The sequence below is a fragment of the Rhinopithecus bieti genome, unplaced genomic scaffold (assembly GCF_001698545.2).
Source record: "Rhinopithecus bieti isolate Rb0 unplaced genomic scaffold, ASM169854v2 scaffold_35856, whole genome shotgun sequence".
Classification (NCBI taxonomy): domain Eukaryota; kingdom Metazoa; phylum Chordata; class Mammalia; order Primates; family Cercopithecidae; genus Rhinopithecus; species Rhinopithecus bieti.
Window position 1 is genome coordinate 1,360,675 of NW_016815820.1, and position 7,500 is coordinate 1,368,174.

At 50.2% G+C, this 7,500-nt stretch overlaps 1 pseudogene; it reads right to left on the bottom strand.

The window, feature by feature from the left end:
- Nucleotides 1-4,162: 4,162 nt before the first annotated feature.
- Nucleotides 4,163-4,855, bottom strand: LOC108516410 (mRNA turnover protein 4 homolog pseudogene; annotated as a pseudogene).
- Nucleotides 4,856-7,500: the final 2,645 nt, after the last annotated feature.

Below are 7,500 nucleotides of genomic sequence, written 5' to 3' on the forward strand. Positions count from 1 at the left end.
CTGGAGTTCAAGACCAGCCTGGGCAACACGACAAAACCCTGTCTCTACAAAAAATAAAAATAATTTAAAATGAGCCCAGCATGGTGGAGCATGCCTGTGGTCCTAGCCACTTAGGAGGCTGAGATGGGAGGATTGCTTAAACCCAGCAGGTCAAGGCTGCAGTGAGCCATGTTCACACTACTGCACTCCAGCCTGGGCAACAGAGTGAGATCCTGTCTCAAAAGAAAAAAAAGAGAGAACCTCACAGGGAGCCACAAGCCAGGCCAGTCCTGCACCTGAAGCTGCAACAACAAATTCCCTCACAAAGCCTCACTCGGCCCTTGGACGTCCCCAATCCCATCTCCTACACACACATACCCACATACACACACCTGTGTGTCACAGCTGGGACAGCAAAATCCCACAGGGTCATAAGTATCTTGAATGTTTGCTTCCCAGCTACACCCCCAAATAGAGGCCCACAGTCACCCCAACACCAAGTGCACACCCCTTGGTGTGCACTCCTGCTAACCACACCAGACCCTGCTGATGAAGGAGCAGTGAACTCAGTCGATACTCATAGACACCCAGGTGTGCACACACACCCAGACACTCCTGCATGTGCCTAAAACTTTGGAAATGGGCTTGAAATATCACTGAGTTCAACTCCTGCTTCAAGACTAGAGACCATTCAATGCTCTCACAACTAAGAGTTGTCTAGTCTTCGGAGGTTTCTGCTTGCATGTACACTGTACATGTGTTCACAACCACACACCCCCACTGATGCATTTGGCTAGTCTAGTAATTGGTCTCCTCCCTTCCATGTCCCCCCTTACCCTAATCTGATCCAGCATAGTGCTGTCTGATTCATCTTTCCAAGACTCAGCCTTCCATGTGTCTCTCTGCCGCTCCAACACCCAACATGGCTCCCTATTGCCCTCTAAGATAAAGTCCAAGTGGTTAATGCCACCATTCCTCCCTCCAGTCCTTTAGTGACTCCCCCAACTTTATAGGACCCAAGTAACCTTATTGGGGATATTCGTGCCATCCCCCAATCCAGTCCTTGAATCACCTTCACAAAGTTGTCAAGTCTTCCTTTGAGGTTCTGGTGATAAGAACTCGCTACCTCCTGAGCTAGCCCATTTTATTTCATTACAGGCAGCTGCAGCTCTTAGAGCTTAATCTAGTGAAGGCCATCTAGCCTAGTTCAACTTCTGCTGCTTCCCGGGATGTTTTCTGTAACCTCTTGCCCCGTGGTTCTGCCTTCAACATTCCCTGCCTTCATGCGAGCTGTTGTTTCGCGTCTGAGACCTCCTAGGGACAAGGTGCCTGAAATAGCACTGGTGCTGAGTAACTGGGTGTCTATCGATGGTACACATCTATATGCACATTCACGTCCAGATGTGTGCAGTCTGTCCCCTTGCATTCTGGGTGCACACAGTGTCGGAGATCATTTCAGAAAGCCCCACTGTGCCTGCTCTTTGCCATGATGTTTAGGGACCACGGGCCTGGGACAAAGGTGATCCAAATTCCTCATTTCCATTCTTAACTCCCGTCAGGAGAGCAAGCACAGCTGAGGGAGGGGTCAGAGGTCCCTTCTCTGCTCTCCTGCAGCCCCCAAACTGCCACAGCACCAATGAGTTTTGTGATATGATTGCAACCTCCACACTCCCACTCTCTGACCCCTCCCTGCATTATCTTCCTCCCTAGCACACATTCCTTTCTACAGGCTACATCACTTGCTTATTTATTTTAGTTCCATTCTGTCTCTCTCTTCTCAAATGTGAGCTCCTTGAGGACAGAGATTTGGGCTGTTCTGTTCGTATCTGGATCCCTAGTGCCTACAGTGGTGCTTGGCACACAAGGTTCACTGTCTGCAGGTTGAATGGAGGTGGTGGGTCTATTCTCCACCTACCCTGGACAGTGAGCTCTAGGAGGGCAGAGTCTACATCCCAGACCTGCCTGCCCAGTGCCCAGGACCATGTGGGGGCACAATAGGCCCTGAAGTCCATGTTTGTGGGCTAAATGATCAGGGACTGTCAACGGGGTTTCTTTCTTTTCGTTAAAAAAAAAAAATTGAGACGGGGATCTCACTGTTTCCCAGGCTAGTCTCGAACTCCTGGCCTCAAGTGATTCTCCCATCTCAGCCTCCTGAGTAGCTGGGATTACAGGTGCGTGCCAGCATGCCCAGCCCTGTGAGCAGCATTCCCGTCCATCCCCAGCACATCGAGAGCTGCCTTTGGGCACAGCCATGGGCAGGATGGGAGAGAGGACAGAGGCAGACAGGAGGATCCCTAGGCTCGCTCTCTGATGGGGTCTGCGCACACACCCAGCTCCTGGACAGACAGTTCCTCTGGCTGACCAAACTGCGGCCTTGAGGGGTGGTCATGAAGGGAGGGTAGGCGTCATAACTGGTTTCCCAGGTGTCCCAGGAGACGGAGGAGGAGCTGATGGTGGTGGCTCAGAGGGGATAGAGATAGAGCAGGATTGCTCACCTTTGCACACCTCCAGCAGACCAGGGAGTCAGCCCCTTTCTGACTCTTTTGAATAGGGTACCTTGGGCTTCAATCACTCTCTCTGACCCCATTTCCTCCAGCTGAAAAATGGAGCAAATAATAGTACCTGCTTGTGAGCAGAGCCCAGAGTGGACCCTCAGATGTTCTCAATCATTGTGAGGATATCAATGATAATAATGACGAAAAAAATAAATAGAATGAAACAGGGGACCTGGCCTCTCACTTCCCAGTCCCAACGGTTGTCTCAGACTCCTCCTGGCTTTGGGTTAAAGGAGACAGGATCCCATGGGCCTTAGGGGAGCTGAAGGCTGGATGGGGAGTCAGGGATCCAGAGAGAGCAGATAGCTGGGCCTGTGGGAGGCAGGGCCCTTTCTTTCTTTCCAGAGAAGGAATAGCCTGCAGCTGAATCAGCCCCTCCTTGTCCCCTAGCCGCCAGGCACTATGGGCCATGGCAGGGGCACAGAGGGTGGTGGCATCAGGGCAGGGCCAGCTACCATGGCGGGAGCTTGAGGTGGTCCATTGCTGTGGTTCCACCAGCTCTGGGCAGAGCATGTCCTTGTCCTGGATGGCCCAGGGACAGTTAAGGAAGCACCCGGGACAAGGAGTCAAGAGACCCAAACTCCAGCCCAGGGTCCACTTCTCGCTCACCTCAGGGCAAGCCATTCCCCGTGTCTGAGCCTCAGCTTCCTCCTCCGGCAAATGTGAGAACTGGATTAGGTGGTCTCTGATGCCACCTGACAGGTAGGCCATGGCTCTCTAGGGAAAGTGAGGTGAAGCCCCTCAGCACAGTGCCTGGCACATAGCAGGTACTTGGTAAATATCGGGGCTGCCACTCATTTGAAGTGTCCTCTGAGGATAGGAAGGGCAGGATTCCCTTCACACTCCACCTGCCCCGGCTTCTGCCAACAAGAACATCCTTCTCCAGGGAGCCAGAGGCTGTGAGTGAGGTATGGGTTGGCCTCCTAGGCTGGCCCTTGCCTCTTTTCAGCTCAGCCACTTCCATCCCACCCCCAACCTTGGCTGCCTCCAACATCTGGCTTTTCCCCTTCTTCTCCCACCTCAGAGCCACCAGCTGAGCCTTGATTTTCTGCAAGAGGCCCCTGTCCACTTTCTGGCCTCCCCACTGAGCCCCTGGCTGCCAGTCACCACCCTGGCCCTCAGAGATGGCGGCTGGCAGGGGTGCCAGTGGGATTCCCACAAACCTCCTCTCAGACCTTGGTTCTCCGGGGCCTTCTCAGGTGGTTTCACCCCTGGGCAAAGCCCAAGTCCTCAGCTAGTTTTCCCTAGAATTTTGAGTTTCTTCAGTGCTCAAGCCCTGCAGACTTCAGAGATATCAAAGCCTCATCATCCCAGCACTGAGCTCTGGGCCCCACACAGAGGCCCTGCCCGCTCCCTACTCCCAGAGCTCCCAAGTTCCTGCTCAAGAAAAGGTCCTGATCCATAAAGAGGCAGTCCACAAACCTCCCGTGTGGCAGAAGAACTTTTTTTTTTTTTTGGTCTCCAGGGAGGCATCCTGCAAAGTTTTATTCTTTACAGGAAGTCAGTGCCCAGCGTGTTCCCTCTCTACAGCCAAATAAAAAGTTGCTGTCTCTAGAGGGGTGGCAGCAGTCCTGCATGGTCCAGTGAGACTCAGAAGGTTCCAGGAGACTTTCAGTCCTGAGTCCCTTTCAGTCATGGGCTTCTGAGTCTGACTCTTCTGCAGACTCGGATGCACCCTCTGGCAAGTCATCTCCCATCTGCTGGAACCTTCCCGACTGGGATTCCCACATGTATTTGATGGTCACCTTGAATTCAGCCATCTCATACCCAAAACGCTTCAGGACGTGAGCCTGCTCCGTAGTCAGCACACCTCATAGTCGGACGGCAGGGTCACCACACCTCTCTTGAGGGCAGTGGGCAGGGCCAGCTGCATGAGCTGTGGCACCATGGAGTGGGGGAACTGCTCCAGGGACTCTGAGTCCAGGCTCACAGCGAAAGCTGCTTTGTTACCAGCTCGGGCGTAGTCCATTTCTGTGTATTTTGTAAACCATTCATTCACCTCCTCTGTGCGGTTGGTGAACAGGAGACCCACTTCACCCCTCAACCTTTTGCTGACGTGGTGCAGGTTGTCTTTGTTCTCATCTCTGACCCAAGGCCACCATCATCACCTTGTTTTTGCCAAAGAACATCGAGCTGTGCTTCCAGGCGTTCCGGATGTCCTTCAGCTTGCTGTTCCTCACAATGGCCACAGAGAAGATGAAAAGGTACTCGTAGGTGTCCACACATTTCCAAAGCTCTTCTATCAGGTTTTGTTTCAATTTCAAGCCTTTCGTGGCAGTTTTGGTTAAAGAGACTTTCTTGTCGTGCTTGGATTTGGGCATTGCGCTGAATCCGCATGGAAGAACTACTTTTAATAGGTAACTTGCAAATACCATGGGGCATCTGAAGGGGCAGCCATCTGCCTGCTGGAGCCGGGGAGGGCAGATCTGGGCTGAGACTGGAAGTATGAGCTGTCACTTGCCCATCATACAGTGACAAGGGAAGGAGATGTTGTCTGAGGTCTGGGAAAAGCACAGCAAAATATGTGTTCTGGGATTCCCCACCTTCCCACGGTCCAGGGCTGTGTGAAGACAGCAGGGAACTCTGGAGCCTCAGGCAGAGGAAGCCTTTGTGGGTCATGCCCTGGGGTCCAGCAGCAAATGAGCAATGAAGCAAGCCGCCCCTAAACAGTGTGGGGTCCAGGACAAGAGTACAACTGGAGGGTCACCATCCAGCTGAACATTGCTAAACACATTCTTCCTACTTTATTTGACAATAAGCCTTCATAACAACAATTTTTTTTTTTTTTTTTTAGACAGAGTCTTACTCTGTCGCCCAGGCTGGAGTGCAGTGGTGCAATCTCGGCTCACTGCAACCTCCGCCTCCCGGGTTCAAGCGATTCTCCTGCTTCAGCTTCCCAAGTAGCTGGGATTACAGGCACGCACCACCACACTTGGCTAATTCTTGTATTTTTAGTAGAGACGGGGTTTCTCCATGTTGTCCAGGCTAGTCTCGAACTCCTGACTTCAAGTGATCCGCCTGCCTTGGCCACCCAAAGTGCTGGGATTACAGGCATGAGCCACTGCACCTGGCCAACGACAACATTTTTTCTTTGTTTTTTTTGAGATAGAGTCTCACTCTGTTACCCAGGCTGGAGTACAGTGCCATGATCTTTGCTCACTGCAACCTCCGACTCCCGGGTTCAAGCGATTCTCCTGCCTCAGCCTCCTGAGTAGCTGGGATTACAGACACGCACCACCACGCCAGGCTAATTTTTGTATTTTTAGTAGAGACGGGGTTTCACCATGTTGGTCAGGCTGGTCTCGAACTCCTGACTTCGTGATCTGCTCACCTCGGCCTCTCAAAGTGCTGGGATTACAAGCGTGAGCCACCGCACCCAGCCAACAAATTTTTTAAAATTGCATAAAGCCACGGTTTTTATACAGTTAAATGTATATGTGACTAAAATATTCTAATTTATTAAAATAAAAGTCAGAATATAAATTATAACCAATGAATATTGAAGTAGAAAATTAAGATTATTTAATTGAATCTAATTTCTTTCTTTCTTTACTTTTTTTTGTCTCACTCTGTTGCCTAGGCTGGAAGGCGGTGGCACAAGGATAGCTCACTGCATCCTCAAGCTCCTGGGCTCAAGCAATCCTTCTGCCTCGGTCTCCTGAGTAGCTGGGGCTCAGTTGCACACCACCACTCGTGGTTTTTTTGTTTTGTTTTGTTTTGTTTTTGTAGAGACGGGGCCTTGCTTTGTTGTTCAGGCTGGTTTCCAACTCCTGGCTTCAAGCAGTCCTCCCGCCTCTGCCTCACAAAGTGCTGGAATTACAGGCATGAGCCACCTCGTCCAGCCTGATTCTAAATTTTTTATTTAAAATTGTGTAAATCTAAATATTATGGTATATTTTGATAAAATATAATGCTTTGTAATTTCAATGTTCACCGTCCATCAAATTACCAATGTAAAGAGTTACTATCAAGTTTCATGCATGTTCCATCTAGACCTACCTTTATACAAATTAAGAATTATATAAAGGCTGGGCACAATGGCTCACCCCTGTAATCCCAGCACTTTGGGAGGCCAAGGCAGGTGGGTCATAAAGTCAGGAGTTCGAGACCAGCCTGGCCAACAGGGAGAAACCCCGTCTCCACTAAAGACACAAAAACTTAACCTGGCTTGGTGGCACACGCCTGTAATCCCAGCTACTCGGGAAGCTGAGGCAGGAGAATCACTTGAACCTGGGAGGCAGAGGTTGCAGTGAGCTGAGATCGCACCATTGCACTCCAGCCTGGGCAACAGAGCAAGACTCCGTTATCAACAAAGAAAATTATATGAATTATTTAGTAGAGCAAAGTGTTTCTCATCTGCAACGTGCATTCATTTGAATACTACACTGATTTATGAGCACCTCTGGTCCTCACAAAGAAGAAATAAGGACGAGGATGCTCAACACTACAAGGAGATTTTATGTAAGAATCCATTTAATTATTCTTGAATGTTTTAAAAATATTAATCTATTGCATGTACACTATTTGAAAGAAATACTCTAACAAGTATATCTATTTTTTCTTTCAGTTACTTCTGATTTTTTGTAATTAGGATAGAGCGGTGACTTCCAAGCTTCTTATACAGCAGACTGGGAACCGGAAGTTACGCTCCCCATTCATTTTTCATTTCACCCCAGCGCTTGTACAAAGTCCATCTCCGCCACTGGCTAGTGCAGACGCAGTTGCTTTTTATTTCAAACACTTAGAGCAAGAAGCCCACGACTGGGGCCCGATTGCTGTAATGACAGAAGTGTAGAGCGGAAGTTTGAAGCTGTGGGTTGCACCACGCAGCACTTGGTACCGGAGCCTGCGTGACCTAGGCTGTCATGGGTTCTCCAACAAAGGAAGCGTCAGTGTCATATCCATGTCATGAGGGGCCTGGGGCAGGGATTCCTCTTGCTGGCTCTGGAAGCAGTACTGCTTTGAA